At 42.7% G+C, this 27,269-nt stretch overlaps 1 long non-coding RNA gene across 6 annotated transcripts; it reads right to left on the reverse strand.

Annotated features, from left to right (window-relative positions):
- Positions 1-5,966: 5,966 nt before the first annotated feature.
- Positions 5,967-25,877, reverse strand: LOC102120920 (uncharacterized). Of its 6 annotated transcripts, XR_012431117.1 has the most exons (6): positions 25,763-25,877; positions 25,396-25,633; positions 25,125-25,243; positions 24,828-24,904; positions 23,380-23,456; positions 5,967-6,465 (listed from the first exon to the last, which is right to left on the reverse strand). It is a non-coding gene; the product is annotated as an uncharacterized lncRNA (long non-coding RNA). The 6 variants fall into 6 exon arrangements; XR_012431118.1 differs by lacking the exon at positions 25,125-25,243; XR_006698944.2 differs by lacking the exon at positions 25,125-25,243 and having other exon boundaries at positions 24,828-25,080.
- Positions 25,878-27,269: the final 1,392 nt, after the last annotated feature.

A 27,269-nucleotide genomic window follows, 5' to 3' on the forward strand; every position in this document is an offset into this window, starting at 1 on the left:
GATACAACTATCCGACAGGTATTTATCTATAATACCAGCAATGCTGAATGTGAAACACCATAGAAATGTCCAGAGACTCAAGGTTTTCCGTCCTTTCAAAGTGTATCACCACCAGTCAGAGTCCCCACAGAGAAGTAGATGGCATATTCAACTCTGCATAATTCCAAGAGGATTTAATAAAGAGGCTATTTGTAAATATAGACGGGGTACAGAAAACCCCAAGGAAAAGTGCAGGTTCCTGGGGCTGGCAAGCAGCGTGTCTATTCCAAGGCCTCAAGGGTGCAGCAAGGGAGTGGTCATGGGGACCCTGACATGCATGTAGAGAGGACGTGCTGAGAGAACCAGTGACCTTCTACTTGAGGACACAGCCAAGCTGTCTACCTTCCCTCCATCTGCTGAGGCTCCCAGCTGGTCAAACCCAAGCGGAAGCCAGAGGATCCTTTGGTGTGGTTCACAAGGGCCAGACTGCCCCAGGAGAGGTCAGGGTGGAGAAGTGTGGAGAGGGGAAAGGGAGGGACAAAAGGAAGATTTCCAATCTCTCCAGGTTCAATTATTGGACCTGTCTGAGATACATAAATGGGAAAAAAAACCAGAAAGAATGCCTTTCTGGTGTGCTGGAAATCTTCTGTTTGTGCGTGTGTATGTGTGTGTGTGTGTATCTCTCTCTCTATGTATGTGTGTGTATGTGTATACATATATATGTATATATGTGTGTGTGTATCTATATATGTGTGTGTGTGTGTATATATAGAGAGAGAAAACGAGAGAGAGAGAAAAAACAAAGAATGCCTTTCTGGTGTGCTGGAAACCTTTTGTTTGTGTGTGTGTATGTGTGTGTATATACATATGCGTATATATGTGTGCGTGTGTATATATACACATACACAAACGTACACACACACACACACACACACATATATATATAGAGAGAGAGAGAGGGAGAGAGAGAGAGATGGAGTCTTGCTCTGTCACCAAGGCTGGAGTTCAGTGGCGCTATCTCGGCTCATTGCAACCTGTACCTCCCGGGTTCAAGTGATTCTCTTGAACAAGTAGCTGGGATTACAGACTCCCACCACCACGCCCAGTTTATTTTTGTATTTTTAGTAGAGAGGGGGCTTTCACTATGTTGGTCGGGCTCGTCTTGTACTCCTGACCTCAAGTGGTCCGCCCGCCTTGACCTCCCAAAGTGCTAGGGTTACCGGCATGAACCACTAAGCCTGGCCTGTATATTTTAAAAACAAAAAATTCCCTTGACCTTTGTATTGGTTTCCTGTGGCTATAGTAAAAACTGAGTGGCTTAAAATAACAGATGCCTGTAATCCCCGCAGTTTGGGAGGTCAAGGCAGGCAGATCACTTGAGCTCAGGAGTTCGAGACTAGCCTGGGCAACATGTTGTGAAACCTCATCTCTATAAAAAATACAAAAATTAACCGGGTGTGGTGGCTGGTCTCCCAGCTACTCAAGACTGAGATAAGTTGGATTGCTCGGGACCAGGAGGTCAAGGTTGCAGTTAGCCGTGATCACGCCCCTGCACTTCAGCCTGGGTAACAGAGCAAGACCTTGACTCAAAAAAAAAAAAAGAAAAAAAAAAAACCCAGACATTTATTCTTTCCTATTTATAGAGACCAGAAGTCCTAAATCCAGCTATTAGTATATATTCTTGGGCTCTTCCAGCTCCCGGTGGCTGTTGGCGTTCCTCGGCTTGTGACTACATCACTCCAGCCTCTGCCTCTGTAGTCACATTGCTTCCTTCCCTCCTTTGTGTCTTCTCTTCTCCTGTCTGTCTCAAATCTCCCTCCACCGAGGACATTTGTCATTGGATTTAGGGCCCATTGGATAATCCAGGATAATTTCCTCATCTCAAGATTCTTAATTGAATTGTATCTGCAAAGACTCTTTTTCCAAATAAAGTAACATTCATAGGTTCAGATAATTCCTGGATTCTCTTTATGTGGCTATAAGAAGTCATAGATTGCCAATTAATAAATGTAAAAGTGATGATAGAATTGGAAAACCACAAGTTTGCAGCCACCACTGAAACTACTGTCTCAGGCAAGGATCATCTAAGATGCTGAAACTATTGGGTGAAAGGTCACTGGAGAAAAGGATAGTCACACACAAACTATCACCCAACATATTACTTATTAATTAGAAAAGGGATAGGTACCTTTACAATGAAAAAGTCTAGTGAAAGCTGCCTAAACCAAACGAGCAGGCCTTGTGCTGACATCATCTGACGTGATTCACTGAGAAGAACCCAACATCAACAAAAATGTATAATCTGAATCTACTCATGAGGAAACAGTCAAAGCCAAATCAACAGACATTCTGCAGAATAACTGATGTGGACTCTTCAAAAATATCAGTATCAAGATATTCCCAGAACAGTGCAGGGAAGGCATTAAGATTAAAGCCATGACAACTGGATGCAATGCCTGATTTTGAACTGGATCCGGGAATCAAAAAAAAAAAAGAGCTATGAAGAGCAAATATAGACTGTATGTTAGGTAATGGTATAAAACCAAGGTTAAATTTCTTTAAGTAATAATTCTATTATGATTATGTAGGAAAATATTCTTATTCTTCAGTTACTTAACTGTAAAGGCCACTGTGACTGCATCTTACTTTCAAATGGTTTAGGAAGGGGGTTTGGGAGGGAGAACCAGTGTTAATACAGCAAAATGTTAACTGGTGAATCTAGATAAAAACAATACAAGACTACTCACCTTGCTTACAGCATCGCTCACAATATGACCCCTGCCTACCTTTCTATGGGTGTTTCTGAAGATTCCTCTTCATATAATCTGTCCTCCAGCCAAACTGGGTTTCTCAGGTTGCTTTGCATTTTTCTGCTTCCCTCCCCTCCTACCTTTCTCAGACATGCCCTCTGCTTGGAATGTTGCCTTCCAGAGATTAGTACCCTCCTAACTCAGTACATGTGTCTATCAAAACACTAACACTAACTCTAACAGCCCCACCCATCTCACAGGATCCTCTGAATCTTTCTCTCTATTCAGTGACTATGACTTTGTGCTGCCTTCAAGGCATTACTATTTCATTCTATGCCAAAAATACTCATCCAAAGGCCAATCCTACACACAAGCTCCAGGGGGATCTCTAAACACCCTAAAATCATTGCAAAATCATGTGGGCCCACACACGCACACGTGTGTGTGTGTGTGTACACACACTATGTGCAGTTTTGGGAGGAAAGAGGACACACATGCTTCTCCAGATTTTCAAATCTTCCATGACCCCAAAAAAGTAATTTAATTCTCATTTGGTCATTTTGTCCTACCTGCTTCACAGTAACCTCCAGGATTTATCCAGATCAGTGCCTCCTTAGTGCCTGGAAAAGAGCCTGGTACAAAACAGTTGAGTTCAACTGGATAGAGTTAACACACATGTTGGTGTTTACCAAGAAGAGGGGGAAGTTTAAAAACAAAGAAGGAAAGGAAAACCCTTCATTCCTTCAAATTAAAGATTCTATCACAACTCAAACAAGAACAAAAGTGAAAGTGAAAGTGAAATTACTGTATTCTTTTTAAAGCTTTCAGCCCAGCCTACTGGCAAGGCTAGGATTCGGGACCGGGAGGGATCGTTTTGCAGTCCTCAGTCTGCCTCTGACTCCCTGGGATCTTGGGTAATAAGTATCTCAAACTCGCTATACCTCATTTCCTATTTATGCAACATGGAAAATAATTCTTGCCCCTTATCTACCAAGTGAGGAGACTGTAAGGAAAACAGATGACACACAAAATGCTTTTTGAACTCTTCATTAGGCAGTCTTTACAAATCTTTTCGTCAGAGAGTCTGTGGTTACAAAGACCCACTCGGCTCTAGTGGTTGTTTTGATGTCCTGCCTTCTTTCAGGTCTAAAATACTTCCAAATGTGCTCAAATTTAGCACTGACGGTAAGAAAATCTTGGGCTGGAATGCACTCTGACCACACGCTGGAGCAGCATTTCTCAACAATTTTTAACTCGTATTCCCATTTGATAAGCATTAAAAATCTCACTCCTTTTTAAAATTTTGTTTTATGAAAACAAAGGTTGATTTTTTCCCCTTTTCAAAGTATATAATTCTATAATAAATACTGCTTGGCAAAAAAATGGGAATGAACTGATTTGCAACAGCATGAACAGATCTCAAATGCATTATGCCATGTGAAAGAAGCCAGACCAAAAAGAAGAGCACATGGTGTATGATTCCACTCATATAAAATTCTAGAAAGGCAGCCAGGCACAGTGGCTGGCTCATGCCTGTAATCCCAGCACTTTGGGAGGCCAAGGCAAGTGGATCACCTAAGGTTGGGAGTTCAAGACCAGCCTGGCCAACATGGTGAAACCCCATCTCTACTAAAAATACAAAAATTAGTCAGGCATGGTGGTGGACGCCTGTAATCTCAGCTACTCGAGAGGCTGAGGCAGGAGAATCACTTGAACCTGGGAGGCAGACATTGCAGTGAGCCGAGATCGTGCCACTGCATTCCAGCCTGGGAGACAGAGTGAGACTCCGTGTCCAAAAAAAAAAAAAATTCCTTTTTCAAACAGTACCCCTCTCCACCCTGTCCCCATAAACATTGTTCTGAACAGTGAGCACACTGACCACCTAGGAGGTGCCTCATTCATTCTTGAGCCCCCAAGACTTAGCACAGTAAGCAAGCCCTGACTCTCAGTAGCCGCCTTCCACACAGGCCATTTCCTGTCCTAAGATCTGTTCTGTTCTCTCCCTGGAAATGACCTCCTCCTGCTTCCGTTTCTTCTTCATTCCAGATGCAGATCAGGAATCTTCTCCACCAGCCTTCCCTGAATCTCAGCTCAAGCCTGTGCTCCGCAGCTCCTGAGCATGTTTCTAGCTGCCACTCACCACTTTGTACTGATTTTATCTGTTGAAGCGTCTAGTCTTCCTCATGAGACAGTAAACAGAAAGGAGTTCTTAGCCTTTTTTTGTGTGCCTCCTAAAGTCTTCTCAAAATAAGGTAAAATAGATACAGGCATATGCAGAAAACTAATTATGAAATACAGTTATCAAACTATTCAAACATTTATTGGCTGTCACACCGTATGCGCCTTGTTATTGATCTAGTGGTAGGTCAAATAACTACCATTATTTCAAAGTAGTGATCTGTATAAACGGGGATAGCTACCATTCCTGTGGCTTGTCATTACCATTGATAACTGAAGGAAATACTGTATTGCAGTTAGAGGGTGGTGAAACTGTAATCTTTTCCTATAAAAGTTCATGGGCCCCTGAATTCCATCCAAGGACAAGGAGCCACAGGGCCCTAGAAAGAACAGCTGATTAGAGGGGCTGTGTCCTCTTTATCTTTGGGTTCTCAATGCTCTCGGCACACAGCAGGGAACTTAATATCTCAGCTACAAAACAATGCAATAACAATAACAATATTAAGTATAAATTCAAAAAACTAAGATAGTTTATCCTGCTAATACTTGTTGCTGTTACGACTAGCAGGCTTACACCAAAGTATGTCCTGGAAAATGGTTTACCGACTGCCAAAGACCTTGAAAATACATTTACCTGGAACCATAGCATTCCCTGGCCACCTCATAACATTCTTCAATTCTTCAAAGTATTAGCATAAAACCAAGGAAAGAAATAGATAAAGATCAGGGGGATTTAGAGGAGGAAGTCAGTTCCCTTAATGTGACCTCACCATGTACAATATGACCTTCAAATGGAGCATGTAGCTCTCTAAAGCCTTGAGAAATGGATGAAATTCCCTTTACTCAGTCTTTCTTCTCATTGCAGTGGTGAATAACGCAAGATGTTTCATGCTAACCACGGCCCTCTCTTGATATTACTAAATACTTCCTTTCTTCTCTATTTATTGTTGCAGTTATTGTTGAGAGCATTTCATAAGAGTGTGAAAACAATGAAATGAGTTCAAGTAAACTGAAGTAACAATGAAGCACCTACAGAGAAAAAAGAAATCCTGTTCACAGTGAGCTTTCACATGACCTTCTTTAGTCTTTTATTTTAATTGAAACAGGGTCTCTGTCGCCCAGGCTGGAGGGCAGTGGTGCAACCAGGGCTCACACGACCTCCACCTCCTGGGCTCAGGTGATTCTCCCATCTCAACCTCCAGAGCAGCTGGGACTACAGGTGCGTGCCAACACACCCAGCTTTTCTGTAATTTTTGTAGAGATGGAGTTTCGCCATGTCGCCCAGGCTGGTCTCAAACTCCTGCGCTCGAGCGGTCCGCCCGCGCTGGCTTCCCAAAGTGTTGGGATTACATGCATGAGCCACCATGCCTGGCCAACCTTCTTTAGCCTTACAGTACACGTTGAACCATCCACTCCTGGGTCTGGGCGGTGGGTGCAAGCCCAGGTCTGTCTCCATTCTGCCGGCAGCACGGAAAAGGCTACTCTTCTGCCTCCTACATCACACCCATTTCCTTGGTATTTGAGGTGAATTGGTTTCTTCCAGTATAGTTCTAAAGAACTAAGGTGAGGAAAAAAAAAAAAAAAAACCTTAAAATCTCTTTTTTGCTCCTACCCAAGAAATTTGGGAGCCACTCTTACCCTAAATCAGTCACTTACCCAAATTCAAAAGAACGTTGAGCTAGCCTGTTGGTCCATCCACACCCCTATCCCTATTGTAGCACTAAACATTAGCAACATTGAAAATGAGATCTGTAGAAACAAGCAGTTTTGGAAACTAAGTATCAAGATAGTGGCTCACTGCCTAGATGAGAGTTTGTAAAATTCCTGAGAAGTACTGAGTAAAATTCCTAACTCACCAGAAGAGAAAGGCCACAATTCTGAAGTAAGGGGGATGGCATCCCATCTGGCTTCCCGGGGGTCACAGCCAAGGCTAGCTGATTTGCAGAACATTTTGCATATGACAGAAATGAGCATCCCTCCTCTCTCTCACTCACTCTCTCACTCACCAGCTTTTTACCTTTGGTTTATGTTCAAATCAATCCCATTTTCAAAGTAGTAACAACTACCTTTACACCACTTCTCCCAAAAGTTACCAAACTACTGCCCTATTATTTCTGTGTTCTAACTTCTCAAGAAAGTAGTTCACAGTTGATGTCTTCACTTCCTCCCTCTGATTCTTGCCTCTAACCTCTCTGAACTCCTGTTCCCAGCCATCAGTCCCTGCACTGGACTGCAATTAATTCACTGAAATGGGTGGTGTCAGAGTCAAAGACTTCATAATTGCCAATCACAGATGAGTTTGAGTCCTGAGCTTCCACAATCCTGAGGGATGCTTGACACTACCCTCTAGCTGGAAACAGTTCTTCTGTGTTTCCAGTCCTACTTCTCCATTTCTCCTGCATTTTCTTTCAATGCTAGTATTCCTAATTTTCTGTCTTTCCTTTTTGTTTTTGTTGTTGTTTTTAAATGAGACTGGGTCAAAGTGATCCTCCTGCCTCAGCCTCCTGAGTACCTGAGACTACAGGTACACACCACCATGCCCAGCTAATTTTTGCACTTTTTGTAGAGACAGGGTTTTGCCACATTGGCTAGGCTGAAATTTTCCTTCTTTAGTCCTCTTTTCTCATTTAATCTAGCCATTCTCTTTAGGAGATTCAATTCACTGGGCTTCAGGCTTTTTTGCTTAAGAATCTCCTAAAATAGGCCGGGCGCGGTGGCTCAAGCCTGTAATCCCAGCACTTTGGGAGGCCGAGACGGGCGGATCACGAGGTCAGGAGATCGAGACCATCCTGGGTAACACAGTGAAACCCCGTCTCTACTAAAAAAATACAAAAACTTAGCCGGGCGAGGTGGCAGGCGCCTGTAGTCCCAGCTACTTGGGAGGCTGAGGCAGGAGAATGGCGTGAACCCGGGAGGCGGAGCTTGCAGTGAGCTGAGATCCGGCCACTGCACTCCAGCCTGGGTGACAGAGCGAGACTCCGTCTCAAAAAAAAAAAAAAAAAAAAAAAGAATCTCCTAAAATAAAAACTACCAGGCTGGGCATGGTGGCTCATGCTTGTAATCCCAGCACCTTGGGAGGCCGAGGCAAGTGGTTTTGTGGCCGTAGGCCTGTGGTCCCAGCCACCCAGGAGGCTGAGGTGGGAGAATCACTTGAACCCAGGAGGCAGAGGCTGCAGTGAGCCAGGATCACGCCACTGCTCTCCAGCCTCAGTGCCAGAGCGAGATCCTGTCTCAAAAAAACAAAAAACAAAACAAAAAAACCCACAAAAACAAAACTACATACTCCTATGCAATTTCTTTTTGTTTGTTTGTTTGTTTTGAGACAGAGTCTCGCTCTGTCACCAGGCTGGAGTGCAGTGGCACGACCTCGGCTCATGCAACCTCCACTTCCCCGGTTCAAGCAATTCCCCTGCCTCAGCCTTCTGAGTAGCTGGGACTACAGGCGTGCACCACCACGCCCAACTAATTTTTTGTATTTTAGTAGAGACGGGGTTTCACCATGTTGGCAAGGCTGGTCTCGATCTTCTGACCTGATGATCTGCCCGCCTGGGCCTCCCAAAGTGCTAGGATTACAGGCGTGAGCCACCTCACTGAGCCCTCCTATGCAATTTCTGATTTGACATTCAAATATTTTATTTTATTTTATTTATTTTATTATTTATTTACTTGACAGGGGCTCACTCTTCATCCAAGCTAGAGTACAGTGGGGAGATTATGGCTCACTGTAGTCTTGAACTCCTGAACTCAAGCAATCCAACCAACTGCCTCAGCCTCCCAAGTAGCTATAATCCCAAATTTAAATGGTTGCAATGAATTGATGTGTTTTGTAAATATAAATATCTTCTTTTGTAGTCAGAATACTTTATCATTCTTATTTCTGCTTTAAATTCTGTTTTCATTCACTTACTCCACAGAATTCTGGTTGGGAGGAGGGTGGGGGAGACTGGGTCTTGTTCTGTTGTTCAGGCTGAAGTGCAGTGGTGCAGTGACAGCTCATGCGGCTTCAAACTCCTGAGCTCAAGAGATTCTCTGCCTCAGCCTCTCAAGTAGCTGAGGCTACAGGTATGTGCCACCACATCCAGCTAACTTTTTACTTTTTTTTTTTTTTTTACAAAAGTGTAGAGACTGGGTTCTCACTATGTTACCCAGGCTGGTTTTGAACTCCTGGCCTTAAGTGATCCTCCTCCCTCGGCCTCCCAAAGTGCTGGGATTAGGTTGGGCATGGTGGCTCACACCTGTAATCCCAGCACTTTGGGAGGCCAAGGCAGGCGAATCATGAGGTCAAGAGATCAAGACCATCCTGGCTAACACGGTGAAACCCCATCTCTACTGAAAATACAAAAAATTAGCCGGGCGTGGTGGCATGCTCCTGTAGTCCCAGCTACTTGGGAGGCTGAGGCAGGAGAATCGCTTGAACCCAGGAGGCGGAGGTTGCAGTAAGCCAAGATTTCGCCACTGAACTCCAGCCTGTGTGACAAAATGAGACTCCATCTCAAAAAAAAACAGCAAAAACAAAAAAAAAGTGCTGGGATTACCGGCATGAGCTACTGTGCCCAACCTCCCACAGATATTTTAACAGCTTTATTGAGATATAAAACACATACAGGCCATGTGCAGTGGCTCACGCCTGTAATCCCAACACTGTGGGAGGCCGAGGTGGGTGGATCACAGGGTCAGGAGATCGAGACCAGCCTGTTCAGCATGGTGAAACCCCGTCTCTACTAAAAACACAAGAAAATTAGCCAGGCATGGTGGTGTGCACCTGTAATCCCAGCTACTGGGGAGGCTGAGGCAGGAGAATCACTTGAACCCAGGAGACAGAAGTTGCAGTGAGCTGAGACTGCACCACTGCACTCCAACCTGGGTAATAGAGTGAGACTCCGTCTCAAAAAAAAAAAAAAAAAAAAAAAACCATATAATTTTTCCATTTAAAGAATGCAACTTAATGGTTTTCAGCCTACTCAGGAGGCTGAGGCAGAGAATGGCGTAAACCCAGGAGGCAGAGGTTGCAGTGAGTGGAGCGAGCCACTGCACTCCAGCCTGGGTGACAGAACGAGACTCCATCTCAAAAAAAAAAAAAATAAATGAATAAGGCTGCTATAAACATTTGGATGCAAGTTTTTGTTTTACCCACCAATTATAAATGAAATTTGTTTTTACGCTTCAAAAGCTTTTATTGGCCAGGCACAGTGGCCCATGGCTGTAATCTCAGCACTTTGGGAAGCTGAGGCCAGCAGATGACCTGAGGTCAGGAGTTCAAGACCAGCCTGGCCAACATGGGAAAATCCCATCTCTACTAAAAATACAACAATTAGCTGGGCATGGTGGTGAGCACCTGTAATCCCAGCTACTCGGGAGGCTGAGGCACAAGAATCACTTGAACCTGGAAGTTGGAGGTTGCAGTGAGCTGAGATCATGCCACTGTACTCCAACCTGGGTGACAAAGTGAGACTCTGTCTCAAAAAAAAAAGCTTTTATTAATAACCCTTTCACATATCTCATCCACAAAACTATGGATATAAATTAAAATTTAAAATAGAAAAAAAATTGTGACCATCATCCTCTAGGTATACAAAGAAAAATTTCTCTGGATTAAGTAGTAGTAAATTCCAGTTATTCATAGTACACAATTAATCAAAACATCATAAGTATATTATAAACTTTGACAATCATTCAACATAAAGTTTTATTAGAAATACATTCTTTAATGAGATTAATGAGATGAAACGGGTTTATTTTCCTGTTATTAGTTAATGGGTTTGTGGATGACTTATTATTATAATGAAACAGTTTGGTATAATTATATCACTACTTTTCTTTTTATAGATACAATAAGTAATAAACTCTTTTTAAATAAATAAAAGAATGGACGTATTTTAGCTACAGCAATGTCACTCAAATCTTTGAAATCCTTGAAAGTCATAGCCCCAAATCACTTTGTAATCTATGCTTATGTTCAGCCAGGCACAGTGGTGCGCAACTGTAATCCCACCGATCCTGTGAGGCTGAGGTGGGAGGACCACTTGAAGTTTCAGGCTGTAGTGTGCTATGATCACACTTGTGAACAGCCGCTGCACTCCAGCCTGGGCAACATACTAAGGCCCTATCTCTAAAGAGAGACAGAGAGACAGAGACAGAGAGAGGGAGAGAGTGTGTGGGGGGGGGCGGTGGGGGGGGTGGGTGTTTAGGTCTCCCTTCAAGTACGTTGAAAGCGAACAGCCAGAAGCCAGACCCACCTGACTTGGAAAAGGAAGCGTCACATGCCGAGTCCTTCACATTCTCCTACATGCATTACATTTGAAATTGCCCCCTAGGTTTGGGTCCCGGAGGTTTTTTTTTTTTTTTTTTTACCTTCAGGCCCCTCACTATAGGGGTCTCAATAGGTCTCACATTGAGCTAATCTTCCCCAAATGTATCTCCCTTACTAACAGGCACCCCGCGCACTCTGTTCACCACACTGCTGCCAGATCAACATCCTACACAAGCAAATCCTGTCAAGTTGCTGCTCCACTTGAACTCCTTCACTGGTGCTCAGAATCTACCTTAACCCTTTGCATGCAAAGCACCTCATCTGAGAAACAATGAAGTCAGGTCCTCTATGGGAAAATGACACATGCTCTCAGGCTGACCCTCTGAGACCTGGTTAAGAAGTGCCAGACCTCAAGGACACAGGACAGGTTAGTGGTTAAAAGGATGGACTCTGGAATGGAACTACCTGGGTTAAAGGCAGTTTACTCACTGATAACTTTGACCTCCCTGAGCCCATCTCTTCATCTGCAGAGTATAATACTATCCTTCTTAAAGGGCAGGTGTAAAGATTAAGTGAGATAATGTACCTAATTTGCTTAGCACAGTGCTTGACACATGGTAAGTTAGAATAATACCTCAGTGAGTCTTAGCTGCCATCATCTTCCTCATAATTATCATGAAATTAACTCCTAAAGTCTTCCATTGAGGGTCCAAGTCCCTTACATGTCAGAGAAGCCCATCTTGCAGCCTCTCCTCTACTCTTCCCCACACCACACCACTTACTATCCTCCCTGTCCCTCTCCCAAATCAGGCTTTCACATCTCTGGGTCTGGGTACCCACTTTTCCCCTCACCTAGAATTCTTTCCCTACTCTGCCTGGTGAATGCCACCTTTCAAGACAGCCTCATTTGTTACTCCATCTCAAGTCCCCTCTGAGGCTCCCTCTTCTTTTTCTAGAACTCACAGTATTGTAGCACCTCAAAGCTCAGTCTGTTGACCCCTTCTCTTCTCTATCAGTACTCCCTTTATGATCTCTCTCTCTCCAGGCTTTAAATATTTATACGCTGGTAATTTCTAAAAGCGTATCACCAGACCAGACCCTTTCCCTCTTCCATTTGATCCCCACTTGGATATCAATTGGACATCTCACACTCAACATGAGCAAAAATGAACCCTTGGTGTTCCCCCCAAATCTGTTTTCTCTGCATATCCTTCCCACCCCAGGTATTGGCAACGCCATCCTTCCAGGTGCTCATGCCAAAAGCCCTGGAGTAAATCCTCACCTTCTCTTTTCCACTCACATTCCACATCCAACCCAGGGATAAATCCTGTTGGTTCTACCTTCAACATATACCCAGAATCTTCCTACTATTCACCTCCATACTGTTATGAGCCCTGGTCAGACCCATCATCATCTCTTGTCTGGATTACTCAATGGCTCCTAACTGGTCTTTCTGCTTCAAACCCAGTCTATTCTGAATATAGCAATCAGAGCAATATTTTTAGATTTTTGTTGTTGCTGTTGTTTTTGAGACAGGGTCTTGCTCTGTTGCCCAGGCTGGAGTGCAGTGGCCTGATCATGGCTCACTGCACCCTCAACTTCCCAGGCTCAAGTGATCCTCCCGCCTCAGCCTCCTGAGTAGCTAGGACTACAGGTATACACCAGCATACCCAGCTTTATTTCTCTTTTAGTAGAGACGAGGTCAGGCTACGTTGTCCAGGCTGGTCTCGAACTCCTGTTCTCAAGTGATCCTACTGCCTCGGTCTCCCAGAGTGCTGGGATTACAGGCATGAGCCATTGCACCTGGCTTAGAGCAATCTTTTTAAACTCTCAGTCACATATCCTCCTCCACTCAGAACTTTGCAATGGCTCCATGTTGCTCTCATAGTTAAAACTCAGAGTCCTTAAAATGATGCTGGCCAGTCTGACTCCCTTACTCCCCGACCTCACTTTCAACTACTTTACCCCTCACTCACTCTGTTTCAGCCACTTACTTCCTTGCTGTTCCTAGATCTTGCCAGAAGGCAATTTCCTGTTTCTCCTTAGTTGTTTCCTCTGCTTGGAAATCTCTTCTGTTGAGATTCCCACACGGCTAGCAACTTCAAATCTTTGTTCAAATCTCACCTTCTCAATGAAAACTGCCCTGACCTGAGCTAGATCTCAGACACAGGCACCTGACCCTACTCATCTACGTGGTCTCCCAGGAGGCTTGGCCTCTTAACTAGTTCTTCCTTGGCCTCTGAAAAAACCCTCCTGGCTGAGTGCCTTCTCTGGCCCCATATTAGGTTCTGAGAAAAGGAACCATTATAATGTTATAGGGCTCAAATCAATTGTTCCAGATCCCAAGGCTTGTAAACAATTGAGACTGAAACCATGCATGCTAGAAGCCTGTGCTGTCCCACTGTGCTGCTTGCTGGAGAGCTCCATGCCCTTGTCCTGCCCAACATAGGCCATTATTCTACCCCTAGCAACGAGCCCAATTCCATGTCTAATCAGGGAGTAGAATGATGAAAAGCAGTTAGTTGAGGATTTGGGATTGTTGGTTTTTGTGGATTTTTTTTTTTTTTTAATTATCAAGTCATTTTATTATGTCCATCAGTCAAAATTGGAAAAAAATGGCCGGGCGCAGTGGCTCACATCTGTAATCCCAGCACTCTGGGAGGCCGAGGTGGGCAGATCACGAGGTCAGGAGATCAAGACCATCCTGGCTAACACGGTGAAACTCCGTCTCTACTAAACAAAATACAAAAAATTAGCCAGGCGTGGTGGCAGGCGCCTGTAGTCCCAGCTACTTGGGAGGCTGAGGCAGGAGAATGGCGTGAATCTGAGAGGCAGAGCTAACAGTGAGCCGAGATCGCTCCACTGCACTCTAGCCTGGGCAACAGAGCAAGACTCCATCTCAAAAAAAAGGAAAAAACCGCAAAGGATTCTTAATATATTTCATGTTTTCATCTGTGGATGTTAATTACAGAATAGCTGACAGCAGAAACGCATTTTAGGTTAGAATCTTTCTCTGAGTCTCGCTGGGCTCCTGCATGATTATTTGCAACCCTTCTGTCCCTTCTTCCAGGCCTCCCCTTTATCCCACCCCACCCCATCTCACCTCTGCTCCCTCTTAATTGTTCATTGAGAGAAAGCAAGAACACCAACCAACTGATGACGTTCTTTCTGTATTTAGTGTTACTTGCCAGTAAGTAGTCATTTTTGTGAGCTGGGAGACATTCTCCACCATGGCTAATTACCAGGGAGTTCGAGTCATTCTGCCTGGGTTCAAATACCCCCTCTGCCACCGATGCTGTGGGAATGATTTGGCCTCTTTAAGGTATTGAAAATTAGTGTTCCTTCTTTATAAGGGGCTGTAGGATGGAATGAGCGAATTCGATTAAAGACCAGAGCCAGCCTCTGGCATAGAGGAAGTGAGCACTCAGAGTACAGTAGCTATTGCTACTGATATTTCACAGGCTCTGATGCAGAGAAGCTTGTCCCCAGTGCTCCATCCACAAAGGGAGCAAGTTGCTCCCCATTCATGACTCAAAACACCCTGAAGGAAGATTATGTTCATTGGTTCTACAGTAAATTTCCACCTTGTGAAATGACTTCGGATGTTTGTTAATACTGGTAAGCTTTCCGACTTCCCTGTGAGAGGAGTGTTGGCATTCTCTTTAGCCCCAAATACTTACTTTAAAGAAAACCACTCTTATGTTACAAAAATACAACAGCAGTTCTAAATAAAAGTTATTCCGACTTCAATCTTTATCTATAACCTCATTTCCAGTGAGTTCTATAAACTTTCTTTCTGATTCTAAGGAAACTGTAGCTTCCTGCCACTTCCTCTATTAATACAGTTGTAGTAACATCTCCTCACTGTCTATTCAACTACATGATCAAAATAGGAAAACAGACTTCCTAAAAGTTGAACTTAAGTTAGACATTAACTCTGAATATCTGGTTCATGATTGTATTTTTTGTTATTAATTCTTTAAAATTAATTCAAGAATCTTAATTAGGCAAAGCTTCAGAATAATGACAAAGACTATTTTCTCCTTTTATTAAACATTGCAAGGCAACTGCTTTACCATTTATATTCATTTTCACTTTCTAGGAATACAAATAAATATTTAGAGAATTTCACACATACAAAAATCATCAATCAGAAAGAGGACTTAGCAGACTATTAGAAATCTGTAAAAAAAAAAAAAAAGTTGTTTTAAGTGTATATAAATTACTATGTATCTGTGTACACAGTAACTTTCTCCTTTCCAGTCTTCCTATTTGTATTCAAATATTCAAATAACAGCATACCAGATAGCTGCCCACAGTGTGATTTTCTGCAGTACTTTTCCTGGATGCAAAATGTTTGACCCTGCAAAGACAAGGTGACTCAGCACATTCAAATTGCAGAGCTCAGGTTTAGATGATAGATACATTGCAAGAACTGCTGAGAAGATATTAGGAGAGGATTTTTGTTAAGGTTTGAAAAGTCAAAGAATTTAAATGTATGCCCCTCTATCCCTACCCCCACCCTGCCCCAAAAAGAAAAGTATGGACTGGAGAAATGAGAAATAAGATTGCGGTAAAAACAATTTTATCTGATTGCTAAAAAGATTGTTGTCCTTAACTACATTAGCATTTAAATGGCCCCAGTAGGACATGGAGGAAATACCTACACGCTAATGCAAAAAAGGTAGGGAAGCTGGTCAAGTTTGCACCTTTTTTGTCCCATTGTTTAAATGGAGCCAGTTTTTTCCCCAGGCTGGATAAACAGACTGCAATGAAGGTGAAACAGACATTGAGAAAGCTAATGTTACTTACAAAAAAGCAAACAAACTAAATTTTGTTAAATTACAAAGACTCTAAAGTTGAGAAATTGAGAATGTTAAGCACTATCTGCTTTTCTACTGGTGTGTTTGGGAACTAGTGATTCCCAAACCTTGCAGACTATCAAAACCACAGGGGAGGTTTTCATAAATATAGATTGACAGTTCCCTTCCTGTCCCCATTCTGATTCAGTGGGTTTGGGGTAGAGCCCAGGAGTCTATAAAACACTCATCCACGTGATTCCGACACACAGGTTAGGCTGGGATCAGACACAGCTGATGAAATGCAAAGGTGAGGCAAAACAAACCGGGAGTCACATCTCTCCCAGCCCAGCTGTAAAATGCATGGGTAAAAAATCAAAGGGTACTTTAACATTTAGGAGGATGTCTCTTCATACGTTAAAACTGACAAATAAGGCCAGGCGCGTGGCTCACGCCTGTAATCCCAGCACTTTGGGAGGCCGAGGGGGTTGGATAACTTGAAGTCAGGAGTTCAAGACCAGCCTTACCAACATGGTGAACACCTGTCTCTACTAAAAATACAAAACTTAGCCGGGCATGATGGCGGGTGCCTGTAATCCCAGCTACTGAAGAGGCTGAGGAGGGAGAATCACTTAAACCCGGGAGGCAGAGGTTGCAGTGAGCACCACTTCACTCCAGCCTGGGTGAAAGAGTGAGACTCTGTATCAAAAAAAAAAAAAAAAAAAAAAAAAAAAAAAAAAAAAAACTTGACAAATATTAGTCGTATTTTTAATTGTCTTACCTTTTAAAATTCCCAATGATATCCTAACTTTTAAAAGTTATTTTAGAACATGACCTTGCCTTCTAGTTCCTGTTTATAGTGATGGGCTACACATCTTTGTGCCTGAAACAAAGACTTCTTTGCCAGACTCTGTGCCTGCTAATTTCCTTCAATTCATTCACAAAATCTTCACTGCAACTCCTGTAAGTAACGACTGTTATCCCCATTTTACAGATGAAGAAGTGTGGCTATGAGAATTGTTCTAGTGATAAAGCTGAGACTTAAACAGAGTCCTAATACTCATGCTAGGTTGTCCATTGTTATAAAGAGCTGGGTTTGTTGGTTGGTTGGTTATTTGGAGAAACTAACACATGACATTTGGATATGTTCAAAAGAATCTCAGGCCTGGCATAATCTTCATACATTCAGCAAACAATGAGTTAGGCATCGTGTCAGGTGTGGGCAAATACAAGGACCCCCTACAGCTCTCTACCCTGGAAGTACCTTCCCGACCCCTCTACAGGGTAGCACACAGACAAAGAGGAATCACCTCCAAGAGCTTCTTCTGGACTTTGCTCAATTAACTGTCCCATTGTCTTCAGGGACACATGCGTAGCTGTCTGAACTGAAACATTTCCACTGCTGATTCAGAAATGTGTTCATCCTAATTATGGGCACAGAATGCTCTGAGGAACACAGGTGGGAGGGGCTGTCTGGGGCCCTCTGGATGCCTCCACAGAGAATATGGCTTATGAGCTGAAGGTTGAAGGATGAAAAATATGTCACAAAGCAAAGTAAAAGGGCCCAGGGCAGAATGTACTAGGCCTGCCATGTCCAGCAGGGGACCCTGGGGCTGAAGTAAGGCCAGAGGTAGGAGCAACAGGGGGAATGGGGCAGGTGGGGAGGTGGGGTGTAGGCTGGGAAAAGACCCAGAAGGGGATTTTATGCTATGTAAGGAGTTTAGAATTCAAAAGATGCAAAAGGGAACCAATAATGGGGTTTTGTGTGTGTGTGTGTGTGTGTGTGTGTGTGTGTGTGTGTGTTTTGGCTAAAGAAGGAACAAAGATATCTGTAACTGGTTGTGATCAATTAGTTGTAAACACTGTTGCACTTGACCAGCCCCAGCAGTGGTTTTTATGCAGAGGAGTCATAGGACCAGATTGGTATTTTAGTAATGCTTATGCCAGGGTAGAGAATGGGTTGCACAGAAGGCACAGGGTTTGACGGATAAAATCAAAGGCTGTTGCAACAATCAAGGTTGGATCCAGTCCAGACTAATGGTGTGATCCTGCCATTAAAAAAAAGGACCTCACTGGAGAAATCTTTGAGGTTCGGGTCATGAGCTTTGGAGTCAGGTGGGCTGAATGCTGGTTCTCAACCTCTTCTTAGCCATGTCCTTAATGTCATCAAAACCTCACCTTGCTTATTGCAGATGAGATGAAATCTGCTGTCTGGGTCATTTTGCAAATGAAATTGGGGTTCATGCTCATCTGCACAAGGTTCTCACTCCATCAGTGGTGATAGCATTGATGGTGATGATGATAATGATGATGATGATGATGATGACAATGACAGACAACACTTTAGTGACTGACTGGCTTTAGGCTGAGGGTAAGTGATAGAAGAGTACAGGATACCTCCAAGGTTTCTAATCGGGTGAATGAAGGCACACATTGTCAACCAGGTTGGGGGCACAGAAAGAGGACCTGGTTTTGGAAAAAAAAAAAAAAAAAGCACATTTGTTTTGAACATGTTGTGCTAAGGATACCTACCAGAATTTGTTTTATGAACAGTTAGTTGGAAATACAGATTGAAAGAGGAGTCAGGGCCAGGCATGGTGGCTCACACCTGTAATCCCAGGACTTTGGGAGGCTAAGGCGGGCGAATCACGAAGTCAGGAGTTCGAGACCAGCCTGGCCAACACATGGTAAAACCCTGTCTCTACTAAAAATACAAAAAATTAGTGGGCATAGTGGCAGGTGCCTGTAATCTCAGCTACTCGGGAGGCTGAGGCAGCAGAATTGCTTGAACCCAGCAGGCAGAGGTTGCAGTGAGCCGAGATCACACCACTGTACTCCAGCCCGGGCGACGGAGTGAGACTCCGTCTCAAAAAAACACACACAAAAAAAAAAAAGGAAAAGAAAGGAAAGAAAGAGGAGTCAGGGCTAGAAGTACAAATTTATGAGCCATTTGGGATCATGTCTGAAGCTGTGGGAATGAAGTTTCAGGGAACACTAATACATATGGCATACTGAGAAGAAACCAGAGGAGCAACTACTTTGCTCAAAATGAAAGCTCTGATTCAGGATTGTCAGAAACAGAGAGCCATTAAACAAATGTACATTGAGAGCAAACTACATGCCAGGCACTGCCCTGGAGCTGGAAACTGGAACATACAAGTCAACCCATGGAAAGCTCACATTGTCACAGAGGACACAACCCTATAATGAACCTGGTACCCCAAAAGAGGGAAACCACCACGAGGGAAGTAGGCAGGGTGCAGGCAGAGTGTGGAGATGGTAAGTGCCTGAGGGAGGCCCAGGCTAGCTACAGGGGCCAGGTAAGGCCTCCCTAGGAGAGGACATTTGAGCTGAGACCTGAGACTAGGAGAGCATTAACTGAGGACTTATTAAGTACAAGGATCTGTTCTAAGCATTTTAAGTACATTATCCTATTTAATCCTTACAACAACCCAATGATGTAGGTGCTGTTATTATCCTCATACTAAAAATAAGGAAACTTAACCACAGAAATGTTAAGTAACTTCCCCCACACAGCTAGCAAGCTGGCAGAGAAGACCCTGACTCAGACAGTCTAGCTTCAGACAGCCCATGCTCTTCCCCACTGCACAAACTGCTTCTCACTGTCTGTGATAAATGCTCCTATTAATAGAAAATGAGTTCAAGAAGGAAAATGCGATCAACAGTGATCACAGTGGTTCACAGCACAACTAGAAATAATTGCAAGTGCTTGGTCTTTGCTATGTTACTAGTTAAAGCATGGACACTTCATAGAGAATTGGTCAGTAGCCCCAGATTCAAGTGTCAGGTTCACTATTCTCTCATTCCGTAACCTGGGGACAGACAAGCAATGACCTCTACGAACCTTCATTCTTTTCACCAGTAAGATAGGTCTAACACACAACTCCAAAATTACCGTGAAGATAGAGATAAAATCCACATACATGACAATCTCTAGCAGACAATGTTATCTTCAAGAGCTGGCTGATGCTGGGGAAAGGTTCTCAGTACAGATAGCACACCATGACGTCTTCATAAAAAGCTGAAGCTCATAGCAGGTGCGGCACTGAAAACAGGACACTTTAGGTGACAGCCTACAGACTGCTATTCTGAGAAAAGATCTTCAAGGGGTGGAAAAAATCACTTTTAGAACTCCAACTGGTCTTATCAATTTTTAAGGAAAATTAAATTTGTCATATTTGCCACTGAAAATCAGCTCAAATATACAACAGGAAAGCTTATTTCACTGAAACTCAGTTCGTTCCAAAGTGACTCAATCAAAAAAGATAGGCTTCTTCTGTGTTCTACCTTTTCTCCCCCTACTTTCCTCATACCAGACAATAAAGTAGAGGTAGAAACAAAATAGCAACATGAAAACAAATTCTGATAGCTCATGGGAAGAACAGACATCAAGATCCCAAAGTTCTATGTTAAATGCCGTAAGAGGAACCACCACTGTGCAATGGTGGTCCAGAAAGAGCGCGCTCAGCCAGCTGGATCAGGAATGATTATGAAGAAAGGATTTGATCACGGCTTTACAGGGCTTTAAAGGGCAAACTACGGTTTCCTGCAGTGGCTTTGGAAGACAGCATCCACAAGGCCCTGAGAGGCATGGCTTTGCCTGCCTTTGTCTCCTACAGCATCCACCACTCTCCTAGCCCCGACTGCCAGCCACAAGGGCAGCTCTGTTCCTCTCAGGATCCTTCGAGGCCACCCCTACATGCAGGCATCTGCACTTGCTCAGGATCAGAAATACTTCTGGTCTGTGAATGAGCTTCACACTGCTGGTCTCAAGGGGAATATAACCTTCTCTGTAAAGCCTTCACTGAGCACCTGCCCCTCTAAAGTTCCCACCTGTACATGCCCCATATCCACCCCCATCACTCCTCCACACAAACTCTTTAACATTCTATTTTACTTTCTTTATAGTACTTATAAAGTACTATGGAAAATTATCGTGTTCAATTTTTTTACTGGATTATTTTCTGCCCATCTCCATCCTCTACTAAAAATTAAGTCACATAAGTGCCTAGATATTGTCTTTCTTTTTCACCCTTATATTCCCAGCACCTGGCAGGAAGTAAAGAGCTCAATAAATATTTATTGAATCAATACAGGAATGCAGAAGAGCATGATCAAGTTGCAGAGGCAGAAAAATAAAAGCTGAGTTTGAGAAAGTGGTAAGTTGTATGTTCTGGTCCAGCTGGGCACAGATGGATGAGGTGGGACAGGTTGCTTGCAGAGAACTTGATGCAGTTTGGACTGAGTAGATAGCGGGAGAGCTTCTGAGAGTGTTTGATCAGGCAAGGCCTTGAGCAGCGCTGTCGTTAGAGAGGATTAGGCCAGCAACTATGAATAGGATGAACTGAAATTAAGCTAGAAAGCCCAGAGAAAACCATTTGTTACCCCTAAAATTGGCAAAGATTAAGAAGTCTGACAAATGTTGGAAAGTATCTGCGGAAACAGTTTTCCAACAGTTGAAAATCAATTTGGTAATATCTCTTAAAAGTTAAATTGTGCATATTCAAAATATGCACAATCCTGCATCTAGGAATCAAGACTAAGAAACTATTGCCTATATATTAGTGAAAAAATTATAAACAATCATATATTCACTAATAAATTGATAAAATGTGGTATTATTTATGCTATGAAATACCAGATAGCAAATAGACGGGCGTGGTGGCTCATACCTGTAATCCCAGCACTTTGGGAGGCCGAGGTGGGCAGATCACCTGTGGTCAGGAGTTTGAGACCAGCCTGGCCAAGACAGTGAAACCCCGTCTCTACTAAAAATACAAAAATTAGCCGGGCTTGGTGGTGGGCACCTGTAGTCCCAGCTACTTGGGAGGCTGAGGCAGGAGAATTGCTTGAACCCAGGAGGCAGAAGTTGCAGTGAGCTGAGATTGTACCACTGCACTCCAGCCTGAGTGACAGAGCAAGACACTGTCTCAAAAAAAAAAAAAAAAAAAAAAATGCTAGACAGCAATTAAAAATAATGAATATGGCCGGGCGCGGTGGCTCAAGCCTGTAATCCCAGCACTTTGGGAGGCCGAGGCGGGCGGATCACAAGGTCAGGAGATTGAGACCACAGTGAAACCCCGTCTCTACTAAAAATACAAAAAATTAGCCGGGCGCGGTGGCGGGCGCCTGTAGTCCTAGCTACTCAGGAGGCTGAGGCAGGAGAATGGCGTGAACCCAGGAGGCGGAGCTTGCAGTGAGCCGAGATCGCACCACTGCACTCCAGCCTGGGCAACAGCGTGAGACTCCATCTCAAAAAAAAAAAAAAAAAAATGAATATGTATAGACGTGTGTGTGCGTGTGTCTGTACAAAAACATGGCTAGACCTTAAAAACAATACTCAGAGAAAGTAAACAAATCATATAACAGTGGGCTGGGCATAGTGGTTCACACTTGTAATCCTAGCACTTTGGGAAGCAAAGGAGGGAGGATCTCTTGAGGCCAGGAGTTTGAGACCAGGCAACATTGTGAGATCCCATCTCTACAAAAAAAAAAAAAAAATTAGCCAGGCATAGTGGCACACATCAGTAGTCCTAGCTACTTGAGAGGCTGGAGCAGAAGGATCACTTGAGCCCAGGAGGTCACGGCTGCAGTGAGCTATGATCATGCACTCCAGCCTGGGTGACAGGGTGAGATCTTATCTCTCTAAAAAAGAAACCATTTATGTATATTTAAATCCATAAAACAATACTACATATTAACTATGGGTACATATAAGTATATATAAAATATTAAAAAGTATACAAACTGAACATGGGCTCTGGGACATGAGGACAGAAGGAGGAAATGGAATTAATATTCAAAGGAACTTGATTTTATCATCAATGTTTTAGTTCATTAAAAAGTTGAATCACGGCCGGGCGCGGTGGCTCAAGCCTGTAATCCCAGCACTTTGGGAGGCCGAGACGGGCGGATCACAAGGTCAGGAGATCGAGACCATCCTGGCTAACACGGTGAAACCCCATCTCTACTAAAAAATACAAAAACCTAGCCGGGCGAAGTGGCGGGCGCCTGTGGTCCCAGCTACTCGGGAGGCTGAGGCAGGAGAATGGCGTAAACCCGGGAGGCGGAGCTTGCAGTGAGCTCAGATCCGGCCACTGCACTCCAGCCTGGGCGACAGAGCCAGACTCAGTCTCAAAAAAAAAAAAAAAGTTGAATCAGATATGACCATAATAATAGCAGTTGTTAATTTCGAATGATGGGAATATAGTAGCGTTTACTGGGAATCAGAAGAGAGACGCTAGACACAGATGGAAAAACCAACAGGATTTCAGGACTGGGTGGGTTAGTGGAGGGTATAAAGTTGCCAGAAAGAATGAAGAGTAAAAATCATATTCTCTAGAGGCTAGCCACACCATTAAAAGAACTAAAAAGCAATGAGCTCTACTTTAGAAAGGTTTACCTTATTAATGAGACAGCCAAATCACGGTCAGCAAAAAGTCAGAATTCAAAAACCCAAGCGGGCACTGACAAGCTATCCTGCAAAAATAAGGAACAAAATAGGTGCCTCAATCAATATCCTCAAAAAAAAATTTTTTAAGACTTTTTTAAGGTCCATAGAGAGTTCACTTTGTGTATTTGGCTTGTTTACAATATATATAGAAACCCAACCACAGTGTCCTATACTCAACAATTGAAAGTGAGGTTACTAAATTTTAATACACATTTCTAGAAAGCCTGGGGGTCTGATTCTGAAAATCAGCCATTCTACTAAGATAACTTGTTAAGAGTTTCCTTTCAGTAAGCAAAATTGACTGACAGAGCAAATAATGATCCAAATTTACACTGTTCAAATTAAAATTTCAAGCATTAACCTCTATTCTAAAATCAAGCTGCCTGTCTCTACATAAAGATTATCAACTTCCAATTATCAGAAGAATGCAGCTTATCTTTATTATGTACCCCCCACAATATTTCATGATATTTACATGTTTGCATAGTACTTTCCTATCCTTTTGTAACATGTTTTGCAACTCCTGAAAAGTCAACAGTCTTAGCTCTTCTCTAAAGGGGGAAACACAAGAGACAGGGTGACTAGTTCAGGGTGACTCACAGGCAGAGTCAATATTGGAACTCGGAATACTGAGCCTGGCATTCCAAGTTCCCAAAACCTTTAGGCTCTTGCTAATCCCAGCAGAATTTTCTTCTTTACAGGGCTGTGCTTCTTTGAGGTCTCTGAGACCAGAATGTTAGTGTCCAAAGCTTTCTCCTTCAAAAGTAGTCAACAGTCAGAAATAAATGTTGGCCTGCAAGTTCAATGTTTTTCTTTTTTTTGAGACAGGGTCTCACTCAGTTGCCCAGGTTGGAGTGCAGTGGCACGATCATGGCTTACTGCAGCCTTGACCTCCTGGGCTCAAGCACTCCTCCTGTTTCAGCCTTTCAAATAGTTGGGACCACAGCCACACCCCACCACACTCAGCTAATTTTTAAATTTTTTGTAGAAATGATGGTCTCACTTTGTTGCCCAAGTTGGTCTCAAAGTCCTGGGTTCAAGGGATCCTCCCACCTTGGCCTCCCAAAGCGCTGAAATTACAGGTATGAGCCACCACTTCCAATCCATCTTCACTTTTTAAAAGACATAGCTAAACTGCATTGATACAACCTAACAATCTCCCTAATTAATGTAGCTTTGCTGGTAATTGTTTTTTTTAGAGTCCTCTGTTTAAGATTGGGTTAAATTCAAATCAAATGGTACTGTTTAAACTATTTGCTGTTTTTTGTGTTTGTTCGAGTTACTGCTATCTTGGACATGCTGAGCTTCTAACTGCCACAGGGCTAGTTTGCTGGTACTGACCTTATAAAGCCAACAGTTAGTGACTGTGTATATAAGGATTTAAGAGATTATTTTACCAGAATAAGGTTGCTTTGTAGCCATCCGGTGTAAATGGTGTTTCTTTCCATTAACAAATTGAAGCGCTCTTAAGCACCTGAAATTAAATAACAGCTTAAAAAATAAATTAATATACAAAAAATTTAGGTTTACTGACAATATCAGATTATTTCCCATTAAAAAAAAAAAATCACCCAACTCTTTTTTCTGATGCCTTTCACGTGGGATTTCAAAAAGCTTTTCCAAATATTTTCACTATCCATAGTTTTCATTCTAATTTTGTAAATTAAAAAAAAAAAAAGAGCCAAATAACTTACCCAAGTTATGCAGTCAGTTGGTAGTAAAGGCCAAATAAGAGCTCAAATTTAATCTAGTAATTAAGAATCTGACACAGTGTCCTCTTCACTAAGTTGTACTACTGCCTCATTTTATTTCCCTTAAAAAATAATTGTTTGCATATCAATTAAACTGGTCATATTGAAATATAAAAGCAAGCCAGTATTATCAGGAGGTCCTTTCTTAAAGCAACAAAATACAATCACCTTTGTGCTAAAAAAAAAAAAAAAAGCAATAAAAATAATTGTGTACCTTATAAATTTATCTACAAGTTTTAGCCTTCATTATATTCATTAATTAAAATGTCATAAATCTTCTTTTCCTATTGCTAAGATATTCTTCAACTTGCATACAAAGCACCAAAATGCACATCAGCCACAACACACACAAATTCATCACTCAATCTCGGTCCATTACTCTTGCCAAGGTCAGTATCGAATATTCTTGAAATTTTCACTTGTAGAATGAATAGATGTTTTGTAAGGATTATCTATTCAGGCAGAAAAAAAGGGGGGAGGGGAAGAACACAAGAAACAATTAGCTATTCAACTGGTACTGAGCAAATTCCAAGTACGGAATCCTTTGTTTGTTTTTATCTTGTTTTGTTTTTCTTACCTACCTTGGGACTCCAGTCCACGAGAAGAAATACATCTTGTGAGATTTTTGTACAGCTTTTCTACAAACCTCCGTAGAGAAGGAAACGTTGTTGTCAGTTTTGGCTTCCTTTTGCAGTCAGGGACTGGGACCCAGAGTTATCTATTTGCATTTCAACACCCTTTTGTTTTCTGTCCCACAAGAGGCTCAACCAGTCCAAAAGCAGGTAAGGCAGTTAGATCACTGTAATAACCGTAGAAAACTCAAAGGAGAAAACTTTTGCAAACAATGTGGTTATTTTAGCAAAAAAACTGCTACTTATTTAATCATTCAAGCCTACAAAGCTCAAGCTAGACCATCTTGTTAAAAATTTACCTTAGATTGTTCTTAATTCTCTCTGTGCCCTAGAGAGAGAAGAACGATGGCAAAAAGCAGGGTTAGGGAACAGAGAGGAAGAGAGTTCTGTGTCTGGAATCTCTTCTGAATAAACAAATATCCCTAAAATATCAATATATTCATAGGAATTTACAGGTCACATTATTGCATTTGATTCTGAGAGCAACAGCCTCTGTCATTTCGGCTGAAGGAGCATTCCTATATAGCTCTAACAAAATTAAGAGAAAAGAATGTTTTCTAGGTGGAGAGAGTTGGAGAGGATTGGTAAAGGTGCAGCCATCCCAGTGCCTGAAGGACACTTAGATACAAATGCTGCTGGTGTATAATTCCTGTCACACCCACTCAGATGACTACATGGTCAAGATTCCAGAAAGTGATCCCCAGGACAGCTTTCTAAGCATTTAATATTCCAAGAGGCATCAGCAGATAAAAATGTGCAGAGTTGCAAATTGTTAATAGAAAAATCCCCCAGGGTCTATGTTGAAGGTCAGTGTTTGGGAAAAGGCTATATTATAATGGGGCTACGGAGTCACAGATTAGAGACAGAAGGGACCATAAGGTTCATTTCCTCAAGGTCCATGGTTACACGGCTGGTTTGTGACAGGCTATGAGCTGTAGGGTAGCTCTCTGGGCTCCCAATCTCACACTCTTGAGCTTTTGGTTACCAAACCTGCTTAGATGAGATCCACAGTGAGGTTATATTGTATAAAATTCTAAGACTTGGCAAGTCAGCCTATAATGAAGATATATATGCATAGACTTCAAAGGACTGACTTTGTCATCACCTACAATAGCTCTGCCGGCAAGATTACTGATTCAGGCATTCAGCTTTTGGATAAGCATCTTTCCTTCCAACTTGCATGACAACAACTCCAACTGCTCTTAGAAATATTGGGGCCTCCAGTCTACTGATCCCTCTGCTTTCTCCCAATTCATTAGCCTTCAGCTGTTTTCACTTTCCTTCTTATTCAATTTCTAGTCCATGGTCTGTTATTACAATATCCTTTTTACCAGTCCCTTAAACTCCCTTCTTCTCTGTTTTTTCTACAAACGTATCTAGGAAAACAACAGCCCTCGTTGAACCCTGCCATCTCCTTTCTCTTTGCTTGCACACAACTGTCACACTCTGCTGGAGG

The sequence above is a fragment of the Macaca fascicularis genome, chromosome 1 (assembly GCF_037993035.2).
Source record: "Macaca fascicularis isolate 582-1 chromosome 1, T2T-MFA8v1.1".
NCBI classification, from domain to species: Eukaryota; Metazoa; Chordata; class Mammalia; order Primates; family Cercopithecidae; genus Macaca; species Macaca fascicularis.